This window comes from Pituophis catenifer, unplaced genomic scaffold (genome assembly GCF_029215685.1).
Source record: "Pituophis catenifer annectens isolate HBS135680 unplaced genomic scaffold, rPitCat1.0.hap2 SCAF_2, whole genome shotgun sequence".
Taxonomy (NCBI): Eukaryota; Metazoa; Chordata; class Lepidosauria; order Squamata; family Colubridae; genus Pituophis; species Pituophis catenifer.
In genome coordinates, this window is record NW_027256882.1 from 29,263,077 (window position 1) to 29,278,119 (window position 15,043).

The window sequence follows — 15,043 nt, forward strand, 5'->3', positions numbered from 1 at the left end:
TTGCAAAACTTGCTGTAATGTTAAAAAGAGAGACAGAAGATCCTTATTCAAAGAAAGTGTAACATATGCACTAGGAAGATTAAAAATCAGTTACTGAGAGTCAGAGATCAGATTAAAAAGCTGTTGAGAAAAAATGTGGAAAGCTAAAATAACAACAGACAATTCTGAACATTGAGAGGAAACTTTCCAGAAGTCCTCTTGAAGATCTTTATAAGCAATCACTCCTCTCATTCCTCCCCATCAGAAAAGCAATGAGCTTGTGATCAATAGATTGAATAGAAAATGAGGAAATCATTAAACCTAGGATCTGTAGACAGATGATGTGAAATACAACCTACATAGTCAATTAAAACACTAAAGAAATAAATTATTCTGAAAATAAAATTGAAAGTCAGATTTTAAGATAGAAAGAACAATATCTATTAAGTCAGTTCCATTTCTTCGACAGGCTCAAGTACGCCCCAAGGTTATAATTTCAGCAGTAGCTTAAATAAAAATTGTTAGAATGAAAAAGAAGCCTTTCCCTTTAAGGAATGCTAGGAGGCAGAGCTTTCCCTTCTTGAATTTAAAACTCCCGGCTGGGAGGTCAGCTGCTTGAGAATAGAATCAGTTTCTTGTTTATAGGAAGACAAGCAAGAAATAAATGCAAACACAGTGTTTCCAGGCTAGCCTGTTTAAACTGTAAAAGTAACCCTTTTTTATATCCTAAAACATCTTTTGATTTTCTATGTGACCCTTTAAAGTCTTTTGAAATTCTTAATAAATAATTGTTTTATAGTCTACACTTTGTTTTTCCTAGCCCTTTGTAATTGTTCATTCCCTGTAATTATTCAGCTTGCTATTTCTGTGTTTTTCTCCTTTCCTCATGTGTTAAAAATTCTAGTTACTTTAACTTGATTTCATTTCCTTCTTGGGTGCGTGCTTTTCTTTCCTGTGTCCCAAATCTGCTTTAAATGTTGCTGGCCCCTGTAATTTTTTCTTTCCTTTGTTGTGTAAAATAAGGTAGCTTCAGCTTCTTAATGGCCCATTGAGAAAGGTGGGGGCTGAAACTCTGCCTAAGTTTCTTCTTTTCTCATATCTTTCAACAAGGGTAAAACATTTTTAATTTTTGATGGTAATGAGGCAAATAAAACCATTCAATACAATATACTTTTTGCTGTTCTAAGACTCCCAATATTTTTATTAGGAGGAAATATGAAGAAATAACTGACAATCTCTATGAGAGATTCAATCCATAAACTAAATACTCAAGATGTTATTAATTTTCTCAACTGTAGCACATACTACAGATGTAACTATAATTAAATATCCTGGCTTTTTTCTTTTAGTCAATAATTCAAATAATGAATTAAGTAAATGCGTAGGTAACAAAAATATGAGCCAATCCAATTAATAGTACCCAGCAATTGTTTCAAGTTTACTAAAGAAATAACTTTTGGTAACTTTAAATGAGGAAAAGCCAGAGTAGAAAAAAAACTGCAACAGTTTAAATCCTAAGTACAGATAAGAAACTTGCAGCTGTATTTATTCTAGACAATTTACAATCCAATCACATAAATCATTTTATATTTCAGAAAGCCAATTAAGTTATATTTTTAAGCTCCAATTAAAATATCATCCATACGATGATATACCAAATAAAATTTTGCAATAGATCAAGGTAAGATAAGACCCACTAAAACCAGAGCCTCCAAAGTAAATTTAAATTCCACAGACTCCTGAGTGATTAAATCAAGCCAAGCATTATCTGCTGTGACTCTGGAACTGCAGATAAAAGACTGGAGGCGGAGACATGACTCTAGGAAAAACACTCTTTTTAGCTCTGTCCCAAACAACATACTCTATTGAAGTCAAAATCATTAGAAAAACTTGCTTCCAATCTTCAGGAAACAAAATATATTCATGGTTTATTCCTTCCACCAAGCCAGTATTATAGGTGAAACACAAACCTGTCTCTGTGATTCTTTTCCTTAGCTCTCTCAAAACTTTATATGACAAAGATTGAGCTTGTCTCTGGGGATTAACCTTCTGTATGACAAGAAAAGCTTGGAGACTCTCTGTTATTTCTACCCCAGTGAGAGTTCCTTTTTGTTGCTCTTCCTGAAACCCTGCTCTGACAGCTGAAAAAATCTCCTGTAAAGAAGAAACCAATAAGGGAGCTGTCGGGGAACTAATTTCTACTGGCTGCAATGTAGTTGTAGCCGGCAGAGTCAGCTGAAAATAAGGCGGAGGGGGAGCAGACCCCTGATCAGAAGACAGAGAGAGAGATGGAGATGGTGCCTTGAGTTTATGAGTCCCCATAACCTCTACTTCTTCCTTACATTTTTGCCACAGCAATAAATGCTTTATTTCTGCTCGTGGCGGTGAGTCTAACTCACTTAACTTAATTCCTGCCATTCCATTACTTTTAAGTATTTTTCTCAATTCTTGTGCATGAAACTTCTGCTGAACTGAGATTTCCCTTCCCATACTCACGAAATATTGGGAGCGAAGTTCGCTGAGGTGCACCTGGGCTCGTCCGGCCGAGTAAGCATAGGAGGAATCACGTCGGGGTCACCAGATGTTGTTTCGATGAAGAAATATGCGTAGGCAGGATGATGGTTCACGGGAAGGCCCCTCGGGTGGAAGGCACCTTGATCAAGGTACCTCGGTGTGAGATACCTTGGGGAAGGCACCCTGACTCCATCCAGAAGGCTTCCTTTTATTGTCATTTTACAACTTTCATGGCAAAATATTAATCAACGTTTACAGATGCTAATTGGCTAAAGAAAGTTCGTGAAGTCCACATGGATCCCTCGTGTTACCCTCATGTTATTTTCTGTGACAAACAATGCTACGTGCTGAGTTGCATATCTTGATAAAGGGTCTTTTTGCCAGACATCCTGTCTATACATTTCTGTCTTTACATCTCTGATAGGATTAGGATTATGTGCTGACTTGTTTACTCAGTGCGGTTTGCCGACAACTGAGGTCTCACCATCTCCACATATCCTCCTTTTTTATTTTATTTTTTATTGTTTAAAATTTTGCAAGTATACATAATTTCAGATTTGGAAGGCCGAATTCTTGGGCGAAATATCGCTAATAACCCAGGTAAACATTGTATGCAACAGCAACAACAAATTAAAGCAATGATGACTATTATAACGATGGATACTATTTGTCGTACCCATCCAAAATCTGGGAGCCAAGACCATAACCACTCCCATGGAGATTGTGGAATAGTGGAGCCAATTGGATTATCTGCAATCATGTTTTCCATGTGCTCAATTGTAGCTGAAATATTTGCTTTATAATCAGTAACATATATACAACAATGTGAATCAATCAAAGCACATACACCACCCTTGGCTGCTAAAATAATATCTAAAGCATAACTAAATAGGATAATTAACATTTTCATTTTGTAGCGTTCCAGGGATCTAAAGATGTTGATTCCATCCGGTTTCATGAAAATGAATAGCATGTATTAAAAGTCCTTCCCTTGCATGTGTGGGAACATGCATGCAGATCCAACAGTCAGTCTTGTTTACTAATCAAGAGACATTTTGCACATCCCATATATAGGAATTTTGATCCCAAAGACCTTGTTCTGGAATTCCATGTTGCAAAGTCATTGTAGCCACACAAGAAGGGAAAATACACATAAGAATAATACACATTATCATGGTTACAGAATTAGCATTTAAACAAGCAAAAGCTGCTACTAAAAAGTTCTCCGGCGTCTGCGGCATGTTCTTTTCCTGTAGCAGTTTTGTAGATGGAGCAGAAAGAGCTTTAATCTGTCCCCAGGTCACTTGATGAGCCTGGCGAGGTGCTCGGTCCCGATCCTGCTGAGGGTTTTGCAGGCTGAGTGAGAAGTTTGGGATCGGGTTCTTCAGTCCTTGGTGCCACGCCATCCTTCCACGGTTTCACACACCGAGCAGGGATCCACACCGGACCTGTAGGTGTAAGAACAGCAGCATATCCCCTTCCCCATGTCAATAAGGGAACAGGTCCATGCCATTCAGTGTTAGGCAATAATCTATACATTACCTGTGGCTGGGGATGACTTATTCTACTTCCAAAATGATCATCTACTGGAGTTGATAAATTTGTGATATTAAGATGATTCAGAGTAAACAGAACTTTATTTAACCATTCCTGTTTACCAGGGAGACCTATAGGAATTCGCCCTGTTTGTTTTTGTTTTATCCAAAGCAGACTTTAATGTAAAATTCTCGTGCTCCACTTATGGCTTGTCCTGTAGAGTTAAAAATATGCCAAAAAGATGTTTAATTTGCCATGTGTCACAAAATTCATCAAAGGAGCAACTACAATATGCAAGACCATTGTCTGTTTCTAATGTAGAAGGTAGGCCCATGACAGCAAATGTTCGAATACAATGATTAATAACATGTTTAGTAGCTTCTCCTTTCTGAGGGGTAGCCCAAATAAAATGAGAAAAGGTATCAATGGTTACATGAAGATATTTCCAAGGAGCAAAAGAGGGATATCGAGTTACATCCATTTGCCAAAGTTCATTTGCTTTAAGCCCTCTTGGATTCACCCCAATGGAAGGAGATGGGGTGATTTGAGAACATTGAGGACATTGTTGTAAAATTGCTCTAGCATGATCTAAAGGAATGTGAAATTGTTTCGCTAAAGCCTTGGCATTTTGATGAAACATAGAATGACTTTCCCATGGAGTAACAGATAAAACATGTTGCTTCGTTGTCTGCAACAGCATTTCCTTCTGATAACATACCTGGGAAAGACTAATGACTCCTAATATGTGCAATCTAAATTTAATTCTTTCTAATTTGCAAAACTTGCTGTAATGTCAAAAAGAGAGACAGAAGATCCTTATTCAAAGAAAGTGTAACATATGCACTAGGAAGATTAAAAATCAGTTACTGAGAGTCAGAGATCAGATTAAAAAGCTGTTGAGAAAAAATGTGGAAAGCTAAAATAACAACAGACAATTCTGAACATTGAGAGGAAACTTTCCAGAAGTCCTCTTGAAGATCTTTATAAGCAATCACTCCTCTCATTCCTCCCCATCAGAAAAGCAATGAGCTTGTGATCAATAGATTGAATAGAAAATGAGGAAATCATTAAACCTAGGATCTGTAGACAGATGATGTGAAATACAACCTACATAGTCAATTAAAACACTAAAGAAATAAATTATTCTGAAAATAAAATTGAAAGTCAGATTTTAAGATAGAAAGAACAATATCTATTAAGTCAGTTCCATTTCTTCGACAGGCTCAAGTACGCCCCAAGGTTATAATTTCAGCAGTAGCTTAAATAAAAATTGTTAGAATGAAAAAGAAGCCTTTCCCTTTAAGGAATGCTAGGAGGCAGAGCTTTCCCTTCTTGAATTTAAAACTCCCGGCTGGGAGGTCAGCTGCTTGAGAATAGAATCAGTTTCTTGTTTATAGGAAGACAAGCAAGAAATAAATGCAAACACAGAGTTTCCAGGCTAGCCTGTTTAAACTGTAAAAGTAACCCTTTTTTATATCCTAAAACATCTTTTGATTTTCTATGTGACCCTTTAAAGTCTTTTGAAATTCTTAATCAATAATTGTTTTATAGTCTACACTTTGTTTTTCCTAGCCCTTTGTAATTGTTCATTCCCTGTAATTATTCAGCTTGCTATTTCTGTGTTTTTCTCCTTTCCTCATGTGTTAAAAATTCTAGTTACTTTAACTTGATTTCATTTCCTTCTTGGGTGCGTGCTTTTCTTTCCTGTGTCCCAAATCTGCTTTAAATGTTGCTGGCCCCTGTAATTTTTTCTTTCCTTTGTTGTGTAAAATAAGGTAGCTTCAGCTTCTTAATGGCCCATTGAGAAAGGTGGGGGCTGAAACTCTGCCTAAGTTTCTTCTTTTCTCATATCTTTCAACAAGGGTAAAACATTTTTAATTTTTGATGGTAATGAGGCAAATAAAACCATTCAATACAATATACTTTTTGCTGTTCTAAGACTCCCAATATTTTTATTAGGAGGAAATATGAAGAAATAACTGACAATCTCTATGAGAGATTCAATCCATAAACTAAATACTCAAGATGTTATTAATTTTCTCAACTGTAGCACATACTACAGATGTAACTATAATTAAATATCCTGGCTTTTTTCTTTTAGTCAATAATTCAAATAATGAATTAAGTAAATGCGTAGGTAACAAAAATATGAGCCAATCCAATTAATAGTACCCAGCAATTGTTTCAAGTTTACTAAAGAAATAACTTTTGGTAACTTTAAATGAGGAAAAGCCAGAGTAGAAAAAAAACTGCAACAGTTTAAATCCTAAGTACAGATAAGAAACTTGCAGCTGTATTTATTCTAGACAATTTACAATCCAATCACATAAATCATTTTATATTTCAGAAAGCCAATTAAGTTATATTTTTAAGCTCCAATTAAAATATCATCCATACGATGATATACCAAATAAAATTTTGCAATAGATCAAGGTAAGATAAGACCCACTAAAACCAGAGCCTCCAAAGTAAATTTAAATTCCACAGACTCCTGAGTGATTAAATCAAGCCAAGCATTATCTGCTGTGACTCTGGAACTGCAGATAAAAGACTGGAGGCGGAGACATGACTCTAGGAAAAACACTCTTTTTAGCTCTGTCCCAAACAACATACTCTATTGAAGTCAAAATCATTAGAAAAACTTGCTTCCAATCTTCAGGAAACAAAATATATTCATGGTTTATTCCTTCCACCAAGCCAGTATTATAGGTGAAACACAAACCTGTCTCTGTGATTCTTTTCCTTAGCTCTCTCAAAACTTTATATGACAAAGATTGAGCTTGTCTCTGGGGATTAACCTTCTGTATGACAAGAAAAGCTTGGAGACTCTCTGTTATTTCTACCCCAGTGAGAGTTCCTTTTTGTTGCTCTTCCTGAAACCCTGCTCTGACAGCTGAAAAAATCTCCTGTAAAGAAGAAACCAATAAGGGAGCTGTCGGGGAACTAATTTCTACTGGCTGCAATGTAGTTGTAGCCGGCAAAGTCAGCTGAAAATAAGGCGGAGGGGGAGCAGACCCCTGATCAGAAGACAGAGAGAGAGATGGAGATGGTGCTGTAGGAAGTTAGCACCCACCCCTTTCCTGGAAGAGTGAAATATTTTAGGAAATATGAAAAAGGCAGAATATTATATTTCCCTGGATGAGAAATATGAGAAGCATATTTTACAGACAAAGCAGCTCCCACCTTACTGCCCCCCACCCTTTGTCAATGGGCCATTAAGGCCTGGGCCAGTCTATTCTACATAACAAAGATCTGCCTCCTTCAGGCAGAGCCATAGTAGGAATCGCCAAAGATGGGATTAGCCCTCTACACAATAGCAGCAGAAACTCACCACATGTGACCTGGGAAGCACATGTGACCATCAGCCAGCAAGGCCCCCACCCCCTGGGAGTCTGACAACCAATCAGGATACTCTTTCGGGGCCCCAAGAAATGCAGAGCCAGAGAGAGCATAAAAACCCGAGGATTTACTGTATCTGCCCTTTTCTGTTCAGGAACTCAAGCCATGTGATCCTGTCCACCATTAAACCATCTTTCCAAGCAGTCTCCATGTTTCCAGTGTCTGTTTTCCCCACTTGGAGCAGAACCCAGAAGGATGTTTCTTCCAACAGTGCCTTGAGTTTATGAGTCCCTATAACCTCTACTTCTTCCTTACATTTTTGCCACAGCAATAAATGCTTTATTTCTGCTCGTGGCGGTGAGTCTAACTCACTTAATTCCTGCCATTCCATTACTTTTAAGTATTTTTCTCAATTCTTGTGCATGAAACTTCTGCTGAACTGAGATTTCCCTTCCCATACTCACGAAATATTGGGAGCGAAGTTCGCTGAGGTGCACCTGGGCTCGTCCGGCCGAGTAAGCATAGGAGGAATCACGTCGGGGTCACCAGATGTTGTTTCGATGAAGAAAGATGCGTAGGCAGGATGATGGTTCACGGGAAGGCCCCTCGGGTGGAAGGCACCTTGATCAAGGTACCTCGGTGTGAGATACCTTGGGGAAGGCACCCTGACTCCATCCAGAAGGCTTCCTTTTATTGTCATTTTACAACTATCATGTCAAAACATTAATCAACGTTTACAGATGCTAATTGGCTAAAGAAAGCTTGTGAAGTCCACATGGATCCCTCATGTTACCCTCATGTTATTTTCTATGACAAACAATGCTACGTGCTGAGTTGCATATCTTGATAAAGGGTCTTTTTGCCAGACATCCTGTCTATACATTTCTGTCTTTACATCTCTGATAGGATTAGGATTATGTGCTGACTTGTTTACTCAGTGCGGTTTGCCGACAACTGAGGTCACACCATCTCCACAATGCTGTTATTTTATTGTTTATACAATTTCTGCTTATTGTACACAGCACTGCCCCAAAAGGAATATTTGCTTTTCTTCATAACTGTACCAAATCACAGTAACATGCAGTAATAATAAGAAATATAATTTTGCTCAAACATGACAGTTCAAGGCAGTCTTTAGAAATATGATTCAATAAAAATGTTTACCAACCTGAAGATCCTGCCTGTTCAAATGTGTTTCTTTGGTCATCTTCATCACAACACTTCTCATGATGTTGCCTCATTCGGGCCACCAGGCCTTGCATTTCTTTGTTGCAGTGTTTGCAGTTTGCACGCATGCCTGCCTTACCGATAGGTAAAGGAACTTCATTAAAGTATTGCCAAACTGGGTCTCTTTTACGGCCTGCTGCCATTATAGGTTTTTTTCCTCCAAGGAAAGAATGTGATAAACCTCAGGTCATACACACAAAAAGATCCAAAGACTTGTCTGTCTGTGGCTGTGCAGTATTGTCCTCAGAAAGTTTCACTTTCATTTTGTACTGTTTGTCTGCTTGCCCCTTCCTCCTCACACTTAGTTTCATTTTCTTCTTGTGCAGATCTATTCCACTCCAAACAATCAGAAAAATATTGTTTCTATTCTATTCACTGAACTTCTTGAAACTTAGCACTGAAGGGGTTGATTCTGTATTCATAGGTTTGTAGAACAATAAGATTAAGGTCTTTTTCTCAACTCTGTTCATGTTATAACATTTTTGCTGTGAAGAAGAGACATGTGATCTCTGCTGAGTCAAATTCAGTTTTGAGAACTGCAAAAGTAAACCAAGCATCTGTGATAATATCTTGTAGGCAGAGAAACTGCCCAATAATCTTACAAAAACCTCTGGAAGAGCATGACATTGTGAATGGATTAATGGAATTTATTTACCAAAAAAAGTAAACATATATAGCCTTATTCTACATAATTAAAAAACTAATCTTTATTTCATGCTGGAATAACCTTTGGATGGTAATATATTTTCCTCAAAAAGCATTTTATTTAAAAAAATCTGATTTAAATAAAAAAAAATCTGATTTTTTTGATTTTTTAAAAAAATCATTGATTTTTATCCACCCTGGTATATAGTCACTTAAATGTGAGCCAACAGTTCAGATCAGATCAGATCAGATTAACAGAGTTGGAAGGGACCTTATAGGTCATCTAGTGCAGCCCCCCGCTCAAGCAGGAGACCCTATACCATATCTGACAAAGGCAGTCCAATCTTTTCTTGAAAGTCTCGAGTGATGAAGCTTCCACAACTTCCGAAGGCAAGCTCTTCCATTGGTTGATTGTTCTCACTGTCAGAAAGTTCCTCCTCATTTCTAGGTTGAATCTCTCTTTGGTCAGTTTCCAACCATTATTCCTTGTCTGGCCTTCAGGTGCTTTGGAAAATAGCTTGACCCCCTTCTCTCTGTAGCAGCCCCTCAAATATTGGAAGACTGCTATCATGTCTCCCCTGGTCCTTCTCTTCACTACACTAGCCATGCCCAGTTCCTGTAACTGTTCTTCATCTGTTTTAGTCTCCAGTCCCCTAGTCATCCTGGTTGCTCCCCTCTGCACTTTGAGTTTCAACATCTCTTATAGCGTGGTGACCAAAACTGGATGCAGTACTCTAGGTGTGGTCTTACTAGAGCTTTATAGAGTGGTATTAGTACCTCACTTGATCTTGATTGTATCCCTCTGTTAATGCAGTTCAGGATTGCTTTGGCTTTTTTAGCTGCCGCTGCACACTACTGGCTCATATTCAGCGGATTGTGCACTAAGACTCCAAGATCCCTCTCACAGTCACTGCTATTAAGCCTGGTTTCCCCCAGTTTATATGTGTACTTTTGGTTTTTCTTACCTAAGTGTAAGACTTTACTTTTCTCTACATTGAATTTCATTTTGTTAGATAGGGCCCAGTGTTCAAGTCTGTCAAGATCCATCTAGATCTTGAGCCTATCTTCTAGAGTGTTAGCTATTCCTGCCAGCTTTGTATCATCTGCAAATTTGGTGAGTTCCCCTTCTATTCCCTCATCTAAATCGTTTATGAAGATATTGAAGATTACTGGGCCTAAGAAGGAAACTTGTGGCACCCCCCTGCTTAGTTCTCTCCATGTAGACTTACACCCATTAGGGACTACTCGTTGAGTACGGTTTGTCAGCCAGTTGCAAATCCATGTGGAGGTGAAGCTATCTATCCCACTTTTTTCTAGCTTATGAAGAAGTAGGTTGTGGTCTATTCTGTCGAATGCCTTGCTGAAGTCTAAGTATATTATGTCCACAGGATTTTGCTGGTCTACTAATTTAGTCACTATGTTGAAGAATGAAATAAGATTGGTTTGGCATGATCTGTTTTTAACAAACCTGTACTGGGTGCTAATTATTACTTTACTCATTTCTAGGTGTTGGCAGATCTGTTTCTTATTATCTTTTCCAGTATCTTCCTGGGAATTGATGTTAGGCTGATTGGTCTGTAGTTTTGGTCTGTTTTTTTCCCCTTCTTGAAGATGGGAACCACATTAGATCTTTTCCAGTCCTTTGGTAATTCCCTGGTGTTCCAGGATTTTTGAAAGATGTGGTGCAATGGTTCTGAGATGACATCTGCCAGCTCCTTTAGAACTCTAGGATGTAATCCATCAGGTCCTGGTGATTTGTATTCATCAGGATCAGACAGGTGTTCTCTTACTATTTTTTTGTGATTGGCAGCAGCCAAAATTACCAATACAATCCCAGGCTGCATTAATAGAGGGATAGAATTAAGATCACATGAAGTTATAGTACTGCTTCACAAAGCCTTAGTAAGACCACACTTGGAATACTGCATCCAATTCTAGTCACCACAATATAAAAAGATATTGGGACTCTGGAAAGCATGCAGAGAAGAGCAACAAAGATGATTAGGGGACTGGAAGCTAAAACATACAAAGAACAGTTACACAAATTGGGTATGTCTAGTCCAGGGGTGTCAAACTCGATTTCATTGAGGGCCGCATCAGGGTTGTGTTTGACCTCTGGGGGCCGGAGTGGGCATGGCCAGGTTGGGCGTGGCCAGCTCGATATCACTCACGTTGGGGGCGCCTCTGGTGGCCCAAGCGCTCTGCCAGAGAAAACTGGCTCCCAAGCTGTTTTTGGTTGCGATGGCTTCCTGCAAACCTCTTCCAGGAAAAACTGAGCTCGGGAGGGCTGCATCCGGCCACCAGCCCTTGAGTTTGACACCCCTCGTCTAGTCTAATGAAAAGGACAAGGGGAGGCATGATAGCAGTCTTCCAATATTTGAGTGGCTGCCACAAAGAGGAGGGTCTCAAGTTATCTTCCTAAACACTAGAAGGCAAGACATGGAACAATGGATGGGAACTAAGGAAGGAGAGAAGCAACCTGGAAACTTACAGTGTGAATTAATAAGTGGCTTCAGCTTGCCTTCAGAAGTTGTGGGTGCTTCATCACTGGAAGTTTTAAAAAATAGATTGGATAGTCACTTGTCTGAAATGGTATAGAGTCTCCTGCTTGAGCAGGGGGTTGGAACAGAAGACCTCCAAGGTCCCTTCCAATTCTGTTATTCTCTTCTGTTCTGTTGCGATGATGTTTATGATACCCTGATAATAAAACTACAAGAAATCAAAGCAGGTGTCGTTTGAAGACCTCTATGGTCCCTTCCAACTTCCAATGGAATAGGAAATGCAAAGAAAGGAACGATGAGAGCAGAAAGGAAACGGAATTTGAAAATTTGACATCTCGAATAATAAAAGATGAAATTGGGCCAAAGGGATTAGTTAGTAAAATTTATAAAATTATTAACTCTGATAATAATTCACAAAGGGTAATGAAAGAGAATTGGGTAAAAGAACTGGGTATTGAAATTTCTGATCAAAATTGGAATATGAATTGGGTTAGCAGAATAATGAGGACATTATCAATAAGGATTAAAGAACATAATTATAGAGTTATTTGGAAGTGGTATTTGACCCCAATAAGACTTTTTCAAATGGATAATAAAGTGGATAAAATGTGTTGGAGATGTAAAGTGGACTCGGGACATATGCTCATATGTGGTGTAAATGTAATGGGGTTGAACTTTTTTGGTCTAGGATAGAAAATGAAATATTTGAAATAATTAAGAAGAGGGTCAAATTGAAATTGGAAACCGTATTATTATTAATATTGAATGAAACAACATTAACAACTGGAGAAAGAGAATTGGTGAGGATTTTGGTTATAATGGGGAGAATTATAATTGCTAGATATTGGAAATTAAATGTTGATTTAAAATTAGAAGAATGGTACAATGAAACATGGAAATTTGCATTAAATGATAAATTGACTTGTGATATTAAAATTAGAAGTGGTATATATAAAGAAAATGTTTTTTGGAACACTTGGCAACCATTTGTGGACTTTGCACTTGGGAGATTGGATGAATCGGCACCAGTACCTTATCAAAGAGATTTCTGGAAGAATTGAAGACTTCAAGTTCCTAAAACTTCCTTTCCGTTTGTATAGCACGTTGGGGGAAAAAATTTTTTTTTTCTTTCCTTACTATTTATTTTTTGTATTGATTTTTTTCCTTTTTGTTATTCCTTAACAATAAAAATATAATAAAAAACGTTAAAAAAACAAACAAACAATATTTGAGTGGCTGCCACAAAGAGGAGGGTCTCAAGTTATCTTCCTAAACACTAGAAGGTAAGACATGGAACAATGGATGGGAACTAAGGAAGGAGAGAAGCAACCTGGAAACTTACAGTGTGAATTAATAAGCGCCTTCAGCTTGCCTTCAGAAGTTGTGGGTGCTTCATCACTGGAAGTTTTAAAAAATAGATTGGATAGTCACTTGTCTGAAATGGGATAGAGTCTCCTGCTTGAGCAGGGGGTTGGAACAGAAGATCTCCATGGTCCCTTCCAACTCTATTTATTCATTGTATCATTGATCTTGAAAGCTGCAGCCTTGAATTTGCTGTGGGAGCACCAGGAACAAGTCAATGGGTACATTTTGTGGGGAGGAAGAAGTTCCAGTTTGGTGTAGTGGGGAAGGCACCAGGTTAGAGACAGAGAAACGCTCAGTTCCAGTCCCACCTGAAGGGCAAAACCATCTGCTCAACTTTGGCCAGTCCTCTCAGCCCTTGGAAGCAGGAAATGGGGGGGGGGGAACCCCTCCCAAAAACCCTTCCAAAGGAAACTGCAAGGCCAGGCATCAAGACTGACCCAAAGGCACCAGAAACGAAGTAGCATCACGTTTCACTTTTTCACTTGGCTCAGTTGCAAAGGTCGGTTGCTGGGAATCGAAAACGACCTGCTGCAATGTAATCACAGGAAACCTCTTCCAAACGCCTTGGTGGAGATTGGAAAAGCGTGTTTTTCCACCTGCTGTCGCTAGATGGCGGTCAGGCAACATCTGTGCCTAGAAAGCCATCAACACTGCATTGCTAGAAAGGCTGGGAGGAGAGGAGAGGAGAGGCGCAGAGGAACTTCCTCTTCCGGATGGCTGATGGGAGGAAGTTGGTGTGCAGAGCGGCTTTTGTGCTGTTTCCATGGTCGAAGCAGCAGCTGGCAGGTGAGTGGAGGGCAGCAGGTGGGAGGAGAGTCCGGGAGCAACTTGGGCTGGAAGCGGAGAAGCAACTGGGCTGAAGCCTCTCAGCTGCTGCTGCTGCTGGTCCTTCCCTCCCCAAATGGAAGCCCACTGGTGCTGCAGGCTGGGAAACTGGTGGCTGCAATTTCTGCTGGTGGGAAGCTTGAAAAAGCCTCTTTCAAGTGGAGGTTGGTTCTTTGGGAATGGCTTCCCTCCAGAGGTTGTGGCTGCTCCGTCACTGGAGGGTTTTGAGGGGAGATTGGGCAGCCATTTGTTCTAGATGGAATAGGGTCTCCTGCCTGAACAGGGGATGGACTAGAAGACCTCCAAGGTCCCCCCAACTCAATTCTTCTCTTATGGACCTGATGTTTTCTGGGCAACAAGATCGGATTTATTTGCCTCTGGTCTTTTTTGGGTTGTTCTTGTTTTGTTCTACTTCCATTTCTAGCTAAGAAGTATGTGTTTCCTATTGGTGCCCCCCCAGGCTCCACTGTGCTTAACCCAGCACTTTTTAAAAAATAGCTATTGAATGTTTGAACTGTTCAGGTGTATTTATTTATAAAATGTATTGGCCACCAACCTTACCGTGACATAACTGCGATTGACAGATATGGCTCAGTGAAATAAGAGACAGAGTCCAAGTGTGTGTGTGTGTTGATAAGCCAATGCATTTCTTCATCCTCCTAAGAAGGAAGGAACGTAGTGAAAGGCAGATATTTATACATTTCTTTGCTTTCGCTTCATTACATAAGAGGCAGTTGGCAGATGACAGATAAGATATAGAAATTATAAAAATAGTCAAGTTTGCCTTCTGTGGTTTTGGTCATTGCACCGTTTGACTTTGGGCTGAATTTCCTTGAACGTCCACTCCTGGGAAGATTAGCAACTCTCTTGAATGCTTTACTCTTGTGAATAATCTTCCGCACTGTAGAACGATGGGTTTTTAATTGTTTGGAAATGACCTTTTAAACCTTCCCAAATTGATGGGCAGCAACAATTTCTTCTCTAAGATCATTGCTGATTCTTTATTCTTTGGCATTGTGTTAACACACAACTCAGTGTCAGAGATAGATGTAATCATACTTGCTGATGATCAATTGATCAAGGGCATTTTATTAGCAGTACGTGGCTGCTAC